Source organism: Daphnia pulex, chromosome 12 (assembly GCF_021134715.1).
Source record: "Daphnia pulex isolate KAP4 chromosome 12, ASM2113471v1".
Classification (NCBI taxonomy): domain Eukaryota; kingdom Metazoa; phylum Arthropoda; class Branchiopoda; order Diplostraca; family Daphniidae; genus Daphnia; species Daphnia pulex.
Window position 1 is genome coordinate 1073018 of NC_060028.1, and position 13836 is coordinate 1086853.

General features: G+C 41.7%; 1 long non-coding RNA gene across 2 annotated transcripts; it reads right to left on the bottom strand.

The window, feature by feature from the left end:
• Positions 1-20: 20 nt before the first annotated feature.
• On the bottom strand, positions 21-11922 carry LOC124209160. 2 transcript variants are annotated; one of them, XR_006880801.1, is made up of 4 exons: positions 11771-11922; positions 11494-11618; positions 11092-11312; positions 21-623 (listed from the first exon to the last, which is right to left on the bottom strand). It is a non-coding gene; the product is annotated as an uncharacterized LOC124209160 (long non-coding RNA). The 2 variants fall into 2 exon arrangements; XR_006880802.1 differs by lacking the exon at positions 21-623 and adding an exon at positions 1425-1885.
• Positions 11923-13836: the final 1914 nt, after the last annotated feature.

Below are 13836 nucleotides of genomic sequence, written 5' to 3' on the forward strand. Positions count from 1 at the left end.
GGGGGAAAGAAATAAAAAAAGACAAATCACAGCATCTATTGTAGAGATCGTACAGCCTCCTTTGATAATAATAATATCGACGAAAAGAATTTGATCGGCTGCTCCTGTGACTGAAAAGTAGGCTGAGCTTCTTCTCTCCATCATTAATACGTCATCGCACACCGCAGAAACATGTATAACAAAACAACACAAAACATACATTTGATGGCATTTAGATTTGATCACCATAAAAGCTACTGTATAGCTACAACCCAAAAATATAATCTGCATAGATAGATGAATTTAGAAAAGGCCCCCCTTATGTTTTTGATGTGTGCTGGATATATCCACACACATCCATCAGCGGCTGTGGCTGGGCTGGAAGCAGGTAGTATATATATCCATCCAGCCACTGTGTGTAGCTACTGCGCATATCTTCCTGTGGGCTACTGCGTGGCTGGCCATTAGCATAAGATGATGCGGTATATACATCTACAGAAATATGTGCGTCCGATGAAACGAATGAATGTTGAAAAGAGAAGTTGAGATGATGATGATGAAAACCGTATCAGTCCAAGAATGTGCCGCTTTTTCTTTTCAACATATAGGCGGCCGGCAAAGACATGAAGGATCGACTTGTTTTTCTACAGCACACACACACAAAAAGATGTATATAATTATATGCAATTACCAGACATGTATTTTCGATTGACTCGAATCGCTGCTCCATATTTTTGATATTATTTCCTATTATGATTTGCGAAAGCTATATAACAGTAGTTTCCATCGTCCGTCTTATTCCGACTGTCACGAGAGCTATATGCTAGCCGGGCGCGCATCAAACCGGCAACCAACATCATTGTTGTTGTTGTTGTTGCTCGGCTCGAGCCCAAAAAGCCTTTCATCCTCCTATACCCCAAGAAGAAGTAGAAGAAGAAGAGGGCTAGTCTTGTGTGTAGCGTGTGTGCCAATCAAATATATGCGCATTTTTGATGCGGGAATTATACACGCTCTAGACCGTATAGAGAGAGTCTACATACTATACAGCAGCAACAGTATACTATATAATATAGGCTCTATATCTCTCTATATATTTAACGAAATGATTTCAACTTGAAATGTTGTAGAATTCTTTTTTGTATTTCGCGGGAGTTTGACAATTGAATTTAGCGCGCGCGTCAATTTCAAAAAATGGAAAAAAAGGTTCCATGTCTCACCCTCCTAGCTCCTAGCTCCTTGAACACATGAAATAAATTTGAAAGCATTCGACACATATTCAACGAACCGTCCATAGTCCATAGACAGACCGCAGCGCAATGGTATCAGCACCATGTGTGTCTACACACATCTCATATTCAATAGTTGTATGTATAAATCTTTTAGATTGCAACAACCACCGTCATTTTCTTTCTGGAATATGAAAGTGTTGTACAATACAATAGAAAAAAAGTGCTGAAATGTGTTAGTGTATTAAACAAATAACACGTCGAGAGATATTGCATTGTAGAGAGCAGCTCAAATACAATCAGAATAAGAAATAAAAAAAGGTTTTTTTCTGGGGGGGAGATGTATCGACGCTGCTGTGAGTAGGCGTCGTCGTCGTATTCTCTGCAAAGTTCACCAGAGTGAAGAGATGGGGAACGATCGACGTCGATGTATCTAAAGGTCTTAAAGGATGCGCCAGCAGAAAAGAAAAGAAAAGAAGGAAGAAGGAAGGAAAAAGGGGTCGACGTCGTCGAATATAAAATAAGAAACATTTGCAATTCAAATGAGAATGAAGCCCAGCAACGAGTCATCGCGTCTCTCTCTCCACCCTTCTCTCCTATTTCTAGACGTCGTCGTCTCCAACATTTTTCGTCTATACACGAGCCGTCGCTTCCGATCTATACATCCAAGGCGCGCCAAACTAAAAAAAACTAAATTTAGAACTTTTAAATTTGGCGCGCCATTTTTATTTTCTTTTTCAGCGCGGGAATTTCGAAAAATAAAAAAAGATTCATTTATTTTTTCATGCGCAGAGTCTAACGGATCGATATTACATTCAGCCGCATAATATGTAACAATGTCTAATCATATCACAAAGAGAATATAGTAGAATAATAAAAAGATGATAGATCGACGACATTTGATGACGCGGCTGTTGCTGAGCTCGCGCGCGGGGGAGATAAGAAAATCAGAACAATCAAATCACATACACAAAAGAGAAAGAAAGAGAAAATAGATACAAAGATGTGTGAATTAATCGAAAATTAAGGACTTTCCAATGCGTCTAAACGGCACGTTCTATAGTCTACACAATAACCAAACGATTGAAATCTGCTTTTGATTTTTCGCTGAATGTTCATAATAAAACGATTGAATAACTTGCTTTTGTGATATCAATGAAAAGCTGCTGGCCATCTGTCGCTGCCTTCGCCCCCACTGTGTCGCCTATAACTGCCAGTAACCGCGGTGTCTATTTCACCATGCAGCTATAATGCTATATAGAGATTGACACTTTTATATAAATAGGCTGTTTATAGATGGTCGCCATTTTGCCAATAGCCATCATCGAAAGTCGAATTTCAAAATTGCGCGCGAATTAGTTCATTTTCATCTTATAGGACTATTACATCTAAATGTACAGGAGAAAAAAAAAGACGAGCTGGGAAATGGTTTTTCGACGCTGCCGACGCTATAAAAGAAGAATAAAGAAAGAAAAAAGAGATTTATCACCAGCGATCGCTTTCATCTCGCCCTTCAATCTTTTGATACATTTTTTGGTTCCCTATATTCGTTGCAGTAGTTGTATAGGCCATAGAAAAAGAAAGAGAGGGTCTAAGGATAGAATGTATACAATGGCAAATTTACTCCCCCTCCTCCCCATTAGCCCTCAGAGCGTCTATCCACCCCCCTGCTGACGCCCGCCCCGTGACTGCGGTTTTTCCACCCGTCGACACGGCGTCAGTCAGGCAGCCAACAGCCAATTCAACACCCCCAAACACCCAAAACGACTTTTCACATATAGACAAATCTGTATTACATTCCGTGTTGTAGAAAATACAGACAAAATCTTGTGTAGATTATTCATTTAAACATGACTAAGATATTAGACCTGTTGATGTCATTGATAACATAGGTAGGATAGGAAATTCAGGATGGACACAACATGTTTTGAGCCAACGAAATAAAAGGACAAACATCTCCAGTGGCGCCAGTTTCAAATAACCCAAATGGTCACACAATCAAAACCCAACAACGAACCAAGGAAAATAGAAATCCGTGAGAAAGTTGTAATAACAATTGATATAATAATGCTCTATTCTATTCTATATGATGTTTGATGATGAAATAGGCAACTACTGCTGTACTGTGTACACAAGGAAATAAACAAGGATCTAATATACACACAAGTTCGATTCTACTGTTTGGGCTGGTGGATGGTGGCTGCCGGGGGGGGTGTCGAATAGATTGACAGTTTTAAAGGTGACGCATCATCACATTGGGTAGGGTAGGGGGCGGTTGTGATAATAGGACACAAATACGAACGGACCGTGTTGTCATTTCAATCATTTCACGCTCCAACGGATTTCCAACGCCCCCCTCTACCACCACCAGCCACCAACGCCACCCACACACTTTGATTGTTGTTTTGATCTGCCCAGCAAAGTATCAGAGATGCATTTAAATTCTGCACACAGCAGTTGGAAATAAATAGAAATCAAAATCTAGCCTAGCCTACACACACACATAGAGGAGGAGGAGGAGGAGCTGGTCTAGGTTCTTATTGGCCAGTTTCCCGGCCCGTGTGTGTGTGTCTTATATCTCCCCCCCACCCGCCGCTTTGGCATTTCCGCGCATAATAGACGCAGCAGCATGCACACATATAGGAGCTTAGAAATATATGTATTCAGCGGGAAAATGTCTAGAAGATGGTGGCGGCCATCTTGGCTCACACGAACTCGGCGTGAGCTGTGCTGCTAGAGGCATTCACGCTGAGATCTCACGTCTCTCAGCTGCTAGGGCACCACACGGTCGCCATGGTAACCTCTAGCTACATATCAATGCTGCACGCACACACACACAAAAGAGATAGATATGAAAGGGGGGGTTGGACTGAGCTGCGGCTGCTCCTGCGCGTGACTCCCGCACGCATCTCATTGCCCCCCCCCCCCCATGATACATCGAAATGATACACACACACACACACCGCCCATTTTTCCCCCCACCCCCCACCCATGTTGTATGAGAAAGGGTGGAGTGTGTATGAATGCAGGAAGGCCGAGGCTTTGGGGAACAACTCACGGTGGGCGTGACTAAATCTTTTTGTTTTTTCTAGATCGATTTGAAATTTTCCAAAAATAATTATTTTGGCGCCAAATTCAAAAAATTATTCCACAAAATCACTGACAGATGCGACAGTCAATCAAGTCTTGGGTCGTCTAAATTCCGTTGTACACCAAATGGAATTCCAAATTGTTTTATTTGAAATTAGCAGAAAAATTGGTGTGACGAGTTGTAAAACTGAGAGAGCTGTGGATGCTGGCGGTTCACGATTAGAGCAATGACTGGCGACGTCGGTCGAGTCGCCCTCCTCCTTTTATACATATGGCCGTCGTCTAGAATAGAATATACTCGACTCATTAGCATACCGCACTAATATATACCAGGCCAGCATCGCAAATCGGGACTATGTGAGAGAGAGAGGGGGGGTTTATAAATAAAAATAAATGTAATATAAATACATATATAGCTGCTATAGACTATATAGCAGCAGCGATAGTAGAGAATAATAATCGAATAGACGACGAGAGCGGGACATCCATAGTAGATGAGGTGGGGCCCCTGCGTATAGCACAACCACGGGCAGACATATATAATCGAAGCCCATCATATTCATTTATTCACCATTTATACAAGCTTGCAGCTATAGCTGGATATGTAACATTCATGCGACCTTGGCAGTAGTAGACGATTCGATATATCGACCAACAACAACAATTGATATTCCGTCTACGTTTATACATAGGAGAAGAGGCCAGCAAAGAAGAAGAGGACCAAAGCACATGTATTATGGAACACACACACACACTACTATAGCTATACTAGATGGTCTGGGTTGTGATGATGATGTGTGACATCACACAGCCCAAGAGTTCATTTGCCTTGCTGATTTGTTAGATATATTATTATAGCCGGGGTTGTTGCTACTACTATACTAGCTGGCCCTGATGAAATATGTATCACGCCACCATGTGCGCAATCAGTTGAGGGGGGGGGAGGACGACTTTTGCTCGCGCCATTACATCAATAGACGACCAAGTTCAAGGCCGTTGTATAATACATCTCGCCCATGATTTATTTATAAATTTTAAAATCTCAGCCAACATTCGGCGATGGCCTACATTTCGAGTTATTGGCCGATTCAAATGCTGATGAGAATTGTGTGTGTAGATGTACGTACACGTCACATCATTTCGAATGCGGAATAATTTCCAGTCCAGTTATAGACATCCCAACAGGTGGCTGCTGCTGCTGCTGCCAGTTTCTATTTATCGATTGGTAAAATAAGAAAAGAGGAAAAAATAAGAGTCGAGGGACGGAGATGAGCAGCTATTTAAACTGAGCCGTTGAGTCAACATTGCGAGCTGTGCTGCTGCCGCCGTCGCTGTGCAAACACAAACCAAACAGCAGCAGCAGCAGTGGGTAGGGTCTCTATAACACAAAAGCTATGACTGAGCTTGGGCCCATCACAGGAGCAGTTTCACCAATGCTTCAAAAGGGGAAATGAAGAAAAAACAGGAGCAGCAGCTACTATCATGCATGACCACGCGCCCAGCACCACCAGCAGCACCATGGAATATTTGTGTGTGTCTCAAAAAACAACAACGCCGTCGTGCATATATTGTCTTATAAAGCAGCCAGCAGTAGAGAAAAGCCTTTTGGTATAGATAGATAGATAGATCTATATAGAAGGGGATTTTCCTTCATCCACATCAATGTGAGTGCACAGAGGGATCAGGACTCTCGCGCTAAAAGAGGAAGATAGATTATTGATATCAACTTTAATAGACACTCGAAGAAAAAATATATATCTATAAGGATCAACTGGCTGGCTGCTGCTGCTGCTGGTCGGTTTTGTCTATTGGGAAAAGATCGTTCGGTCATGTGAGACGTGTCAGAGAGATATGTGCTGGGCAATACGGGACAATCGTCATAAGCTCTTTTTGATATTTCTAATATATCTCCCCCCATAGGCTATACATAACACCATATCTCTCTCTTATATTATATTATATCAAAGAATTGTTTACCAGTGAGGCTGCTGGACGCTGCTGTGAAATGTCTATAGGCCTATACATACTACTACGTGCTGCCGAGCTGGAAATAAAAGGAAACGTCAATCACAAGACCTGGCTGAAACAAAAAGCCCCACATTTCTAAGTCGTACATGTCTAACCGGAAGTATATGAATCGTGCCTTGGCTTAAATTATCAATTTTGAACACACAAAAGTCTTAAAGAAAAACCTATTTTTCTTAGCTTCATTTGCATTTTCTAGGCCTATTCTTTTTTGGGTAACACGACCGAAAAGAAAAAAGGTCAGCAGCACAGGGCCCTACGATATATTGACCCTGAGGGGATCAACCGGAAGGAACTTTATATTGACCCATCCGGATGTTGTATCAAAAGAATAGAGGATCAAACCGCATCACAAGATCTAGATCCTAGTATGATGGCCACATTTATTGAAAGGACGAGATGATTGAATAGCACACAGACGCCATACAGCTGGAGCTATATAGCACACGTCTAATGAAGAGATATCTCATCCGGAAAAATTTTTTTGGGTTGGTTATTAATATCTCGTCTAATAGACGTTCTGCAAACGATAGAAATATTCTTTGATATCCATCATACTATGGCCAATATATATATCTATCTATAGTATAATATAGGAAATATACAAAAGCATACAGCATCTATTGAAGAATATAGACGACCCCCCATGCCTCTTATAGATAGATATATATAATACAAGTGGTGTGTGTGTGTGTGAATAGAGATGGATCGAGTTTGGCTGGGCTGCTGCTGGTCGTCCATCTTATATAGATCTGGGGGACCGAAAAAGACTCTTTTTTCAGTCTGTTGTATGTGTGTGTCCATACAGATGTGTGAGCTCTATACAGTAGACTTTTGGCGCTATATAAGGAAAATATAAATAGAGACACAAAAGAATGAGGGGGGGATATACTGTATAATCTGTTTGCATCTTTGTCGCTGCTACAGCAGTGCCACGCGGATCGTATGGTGGTTGTTACGTGGCGACTAGCCATGCTGAAATCATAGATTTAGTAAATGGACCTGTTCCTTCTACCTGCGCTTTTCTTGCTTTACAGCTTACGGTTTTGAGTGCGATCACGATGGCTTCCCGTCTATTAGAAGAGGGTCTCAGTGTCGATATAATTGCAATCGACCCTTCTGCCTTTACGTTCACTCGCTATTTCTCTAAACTTTCTGCAATTCAACGTCTTTGTCTAGACATGCTTGTCCCCTACCGAGATAAGATACGATTGTTTATTTGCCAACTCTCAAAGTCTGTAGGCCTTCAGCTTGCCATCGCTGGCTGTCAACTTCCTGGTGACAGTCTTGACAGTCTTTATAACCTTCCCAGATTACTTCCCTCTAAATCTTCAGCTCGACTCACGATTAAAAAGATAGCCGAGGAATTGTGGGATTCGGAATGGCGGAGCTGCTCAAATGGAAAAATGACTAGGGAATTTTTCCCAACGATTGAGTCCGTCAGACATATTCCAACTCACCAGCTCTGCCGTCAGATCGCCCAAGTCCTTACCGGCCATTCTCTACTTAAAGAACATCAGTTCCGCTTTAAATTTGCCAACTCTCCGGTCTGCACCTGTGGCAGTCCTACGGAGTCAGTGGAGCATTTTATTTTTCACTGTCCGCTCTTTTCCAAGCAACGTCTTCCTTTTGCTGCGACTTGCATCTCTATTGATGGTTCTTGGCCTAGGTCATTGCATTCCATTCCATCGAACCCCATTTTATGGGAAGCCTTTCGGCAGTTTGTACGCTCAACTAATCGCCTGATGTGGAAAGAGGTGTAGGGTGTTACCCGTAATTGCTTGAATATTGGCTCTGGTCTCTATTCTCCTCCATTCTTGTACCTTACCGCTCTCGATGTTCACTCTTGGCCCTAAGATTTACTTAGGTTGCCCAGGAGGTCATCTCGCGGTTCTTATCTTGTGTAAATTGCGGCTCTGCTCCCCTGCTGGTCAGGAGAGTGTGAGCCCTTGCATTTAATTGTACATATTGATCTTATGCCCAATCTCTAACCTCAAGCTAGCCAGAGATTTTCCCGCTGTAACTGTGTTCACCGCTCTCTGCTTGGTGGAGGCTGTACCGGTGGCCGTCGGCTGATGGTCTTGAAGGTGCAACCAAACCGGGTAGACTCCAAAAAGCCAAGCAGAGCTCGCGGATGATCGCCCGCCCAGCGTGGTGTAAATAGGCCCAGTTTCCCTTTTCGTGTTGTCTTATTCGTGTTGTTTTATTCGTGTATTAGTTTTCGCCATGCACAATGTTCCCTGTATATATGTGTTGTATCTATATTGCCATGAAACTGTACAATACATTCGAGCGACACTCCTGCAGGAGGTAACGCTCAGTAAAAAAAAAAAAAAAAAAAAAAAAAAAAATATACTGTATATAGGACGAGGGTGACACTTTTTCTCTCTCCAGCCAGCACAGCCGAATACTATATACAAGTATTATATATATCTAGTGAAAAAATAAAAAAGAAGAAGAAGAAGAAATGGTTAGCCCAAGCGTGTAATCCGTTTTGCCACTGGGTGACAAGCGGCCAACACATCAGTCCGACCATCAGAGACTAGAGAGACTATTACGCTCCAACGGCCTAGATAGATATCGAGTGTGAACTGGTGATCATGTGGAAACGGTATGGCGCGTCCAAGCCACCGCCAAACGTAGGTCACATTAGATGAGCTCCATCACAGCCCATCACGTCACATCATCCTCTTCTATTGGTTGAAATGATGTACATCAAAATAAGACAATTATTCTTTTTAAAATTAAGCAAAAGTCTAGTCAAAGTTGAGATGGATATTATAGTAAAGATATAGAGAGCTGTGGAAATCTAAACGAACCCGAGTTGCATCATCAAGTAGGCTAGCGTTGTACACCAGCACACACAATAAGGATCTATATAGGCCACTTCTAGATATATATATTTCCTGCACTGGAATATTGTATATTACACATTCCATGCAGCTATGTAGGGTGGGTGGCTGCTGCTGCAGCAGATCGATGAAAATGTTTCTTATATATTTATTTCGCCATTTGATGCTAGGCTGTATTATCTTAGAGATCCAATCTCTCTGCTGCTGCTGCTGCTCCTGGATTTTTTAGTCATCAGTCAGAGACTCTATCCCAACCAACCCCCACAAAAAACAGATCAATAAAATCGCAACGGATAACATCTAAATGTTTTTAGCTCTCGAATACATTTTTAGTGCATCACTTTCATCTTATATTATAGAGAGACGGATAATATAAGAAGAAGAAGAAGAGTGTTTGTACATCAACAACAATTGGATTGCCGGGTAGACCCATATTATAGGATACGTGTAATGTTGACACCCAAAGGCGTCCATCATGAGTTATTCACTGGTGCTCTTGCATCACACACACACCTCTACTGATGCTGATGGAAATCAAAAGTCTACTCTACACACATCAGGCGAGCGCCTTGTCCAGTCAAAGGAAGCAAAAGATCAAACGCGGCCTGTTTGTGTTTTTCAGAAATGTACAACACACGACATTATTTTTTCGGCTTTGACGTAATCACAAAAGGAGGGGCCAATTGAAGGGACACACGTAAAAATGTGTATCTGAAAATAACTACGACGACGCTGGTGCTGCTGGGCTGGCAGATATTTCCTCTTCCGTGCCCTGGGGTGGGGTGGGGTCGACACCCACCGTGAAGGAGGGAGGGGGGGTTGTGTGAGCGACGACGACGAGTTGACTTGTAATTTACGGTAACCGAATTTCCGCAGCTTTGAACGCTAATGTGTCACGAAGTCTACGACCCCCAGCGACTCTCTCCCACTCGATGGAAACCCCACAAGTTCCTCCTCCTCTTTTACGTGGTGATGGGGGGGGGGATAGAATGGTAGGGGGAGGGGGAATTGGGTTAGATATTCCTACAAGCATAGACATATACAACATGTATATAGTACACACGTATAGATAGATCTGTGAAGAAAAAGGTGATGGTGAAATTATTTTGTACATTTGTCTAAAATTTGGTAATCAATAAATGAACGGGGAAACAAAAATTCGAGACTGGAAAAAATAGAAATGATGATCGGGAATTGTGTGTGAATTTCAAGCAGATGATGAGGAGAGGAAAGGAGGTAGGGGGTTTTGTGGGGGAGGGAGACGTTGAATTTCCCAATCCGATTAGAGACTGACACGGTCCACAATTGACAGCGACGACGACGGAGAGTGGCGATGCTGCTGCGATCCATGTCGTTTGAAATTCAACACGACAGGATAGAGAGCTCTATCTATACAGGGAAAATCCTCCCCTATCGTATAGAGTTTGTGAAATGACTTAAAGATGATTCAAATGATGGCCAACATCATCAAGAATTGTCTAGCTCGTTTGAATTTAGAAATTTGAATTATTATTCCGCTGGATCGCCATTTAATATAACGAGATGTTGTTATAAATGACTTGATCAAACGCGGGTTCAGGTGACTATAACAATCAAACGGTGATGGAAAAGTGTTTCAAGCTGTACTTTTTGCTTCAAGTTCAAATACATTTTCTGAATATGATTGCTCATACCCACACAGACAAAATGTTGTGTGAGGTACAAAAGAAAAACAGGCCTAATCTGCAGTAATATCGTTCAGCAAACGAAATATTTAACGAACCCTTTCCGAGTCAACAAAACACGTTCAAGTCCAATAAAGTTCCATACAGTCAACGGCCCATAAACTCAGGAATAATTTCGTATTACTCCGCAACGATTTATAATAACCAATGCCATCAAATAGAGAACAAGGAAGAATAGAGATGAATTCGTCCTACCTTTTTGCCTGGGAAATGTACAGCCAGGCATCCATCCACAGTTGCTCCATCCGCGCAGTAAAGTTGAATCCAGGAGAGATAGGTATATGAAAGGGAGTCCTCGTGAATACACCCACACTCTCATGGGCGTACACGAGGACATTTTGTTAAGAAAGGGGGAATTGAAGAGAGATCCTGAACTCGGCCGAGAAGATTCTCCAATCAAACGGGATGCTGTTTATCTAAAATAAAAAAATAAAAAATGGGTTACGAATAATTTTGACAGACACAACAACAAGCAAGGAGAGGTTGAAAATGAGACAAGTTATAAACCAGAGATATAACCTAATGCACCGAATGCATCATTTTAAAAAATCTGGCAGGTCACACGCAGGTTGACAAAAGTAACAAAAATATTATTACCCAAGCAATGATACTGTGATTGCTGCTGATGGCAGGTGGTCATTAGTAAAATATTAATGACTGGAGGTCCAGCACAAGCCAAACTTTTCTGTTACGATGGCTGGCTCAGGCCTCACATCTGCATTCTGCACAAAAGAAAAGGTTACAATTTAGTGCAAACCAACTACCATGAATTAACAAGGGGATCAATAATATGCTAGCCAGTAACAATTCACAGACTTGGAAATAATTGAACTTTTCTATTTGGTCATCCCATTTTTATTCAGAGTATTTCTACCTGCCAAACAACTAATGGAGAGCATGGAAAGCTTGACATGATGATATGACCACAATTTTATCATTTAATTTTCGTGCATCCACGTACAAATAAAGTGATCGTTCACTCTTTTCCTTTGAAATCTTTTTATTAGTCTTGGTCTTATTAGTCACTTTTTCAAAACGTGGAAAGCAGACGACACTAATATTCAAATTAGCAATAGATATCGATTATAATTGATTAGTAATCGAACGGAACTTGATTATTAATAATTAATATAAAGCGAGATTTTACATATAAATATAATGTATAAATCACCGTTGGCCGAAGATTAAGTTATTCGTTTGGGTACGAAAAAAGGTCAAATTCATTTCCTCTGCATCTAATTAATTTACAAAACGAGTTTATTATTTAAATCTATAATATTAACATTGAATTTTGGGCTCAATAAAAACTGGTCATCCGTTTAAAGAAACGAGAGTGACCGTTTTATATCAGCAGCAGAAAAATCAATTTAAATTCGTATTAAATCACTATAAAATCAACTTTATAGATAGACAGGCGTGAAAGTCCCGCTCGTCGAGTGTGTTGACACTTTGTGATGAAAAGTCGAGAGGATCTTCACGCTCCGATCCCTTCATTTCTCATCAGATGAAATGTATAAAAGGAGACTGAGAGAAACGCCAATCTATTTCGCATCACGACCCACTCACAATATATCTATAGAAAGAACACAGAGGGGGTTAAATCACACTTCAAATTGGCTCCTTAAATCTACATAATAGGAGCATATACAGTTGCACTGTCTGACGATTTTTTTGCTCCGGTGAATCTTTGCGAGTCACATTTTTTATAATACAACAAATAAAAATCTATTCAGCAACAGCAGAAGTGACTGTATCTATACAAAAATGTATATAACAAGGAGTCAATGGAGCCCATCTAATGAATCGCCAGCTGATGAGAGGATGGTCCCCCTCCTATTTTATATAGGCTCCTGATGGATCGCTCCTGTGGGGGGGTGGGGGGAGTCGTCTATATACAAAATGCCGGACAATAGGAAGAAATACATATAAAAACCCCACACACAATATATGTATGACAAATTTGGACGGCCAACAGTATAGCAGCTGCCACCCATCCCCACAGCAAATCCAGCACGTCGACTTTTGAGCTGTTGTGGCCGGCGGGGGTAATTAGCCATCTTTTTTTCGGCTTTCAATATAGAATCTTACGTATTTATAATCCAGGATGAGATTACCTACAAGTCGACACCTATAATCGGATGTGAATAAATCATCATTTGGTCTATAGCCTATGTGGAATTGCCAGGGATTCATCTATAGACATCTGCATTGTTTTAGAATTCATTGAACTGGTGCTGACCCCTGCTGGTGGCTAGCAAATAGCCCCCAGGCATTTTTAGGAGCGTGCTGCCGTTTTTAAAAAGCCAAAAAACAGCCGACTGTATGCTATGGGCTCCTTGTTGTTTCTATATCGGATAGCATCTAACAATCATCTTCATCGCTGGGCCACTGCTGCATGCAGCCGATCAATCGATCGACAATTTTCAAAAGCTCAACCTCCTACACACACACACACACACAGGAAATGCCCCACACACACACAACACGAAAATCGAATTAGGAGCAAACGAAAGGAGAGAGGAAAATTCAATCCCGCGAGCGCCCAGCAGCAGGGCTGAAAGGGGATGGGGGTGGGGCTTAGTATATGTACATATATTGAAATGCGCTTATCACGCTGGGCTAATTCACAATGAAGTCAGACGCAGAGAAAATGTTCACCACCACCGCACACACCACACCGCAGATAATACATATCTATAATAATACAGGAGCGTCACCAATGATATTTGAATGACGCGCGCGCGCGCGCCTATTTTTCAAAAAAATATCCAACACACAGGGAGGGGTTGGGTGGGTAGGGGGGGTGAAGCCAATTTCACGCGGCTCTATACAGTAGGAGCAGCAGCCAAATCATATATAATACGTGAATGTACTTCTTCTTCTTGCTGGAGCTATGGCGCCAAATCCAATCATCGAGTTTTGTGGCGTATAAGCCCGCCG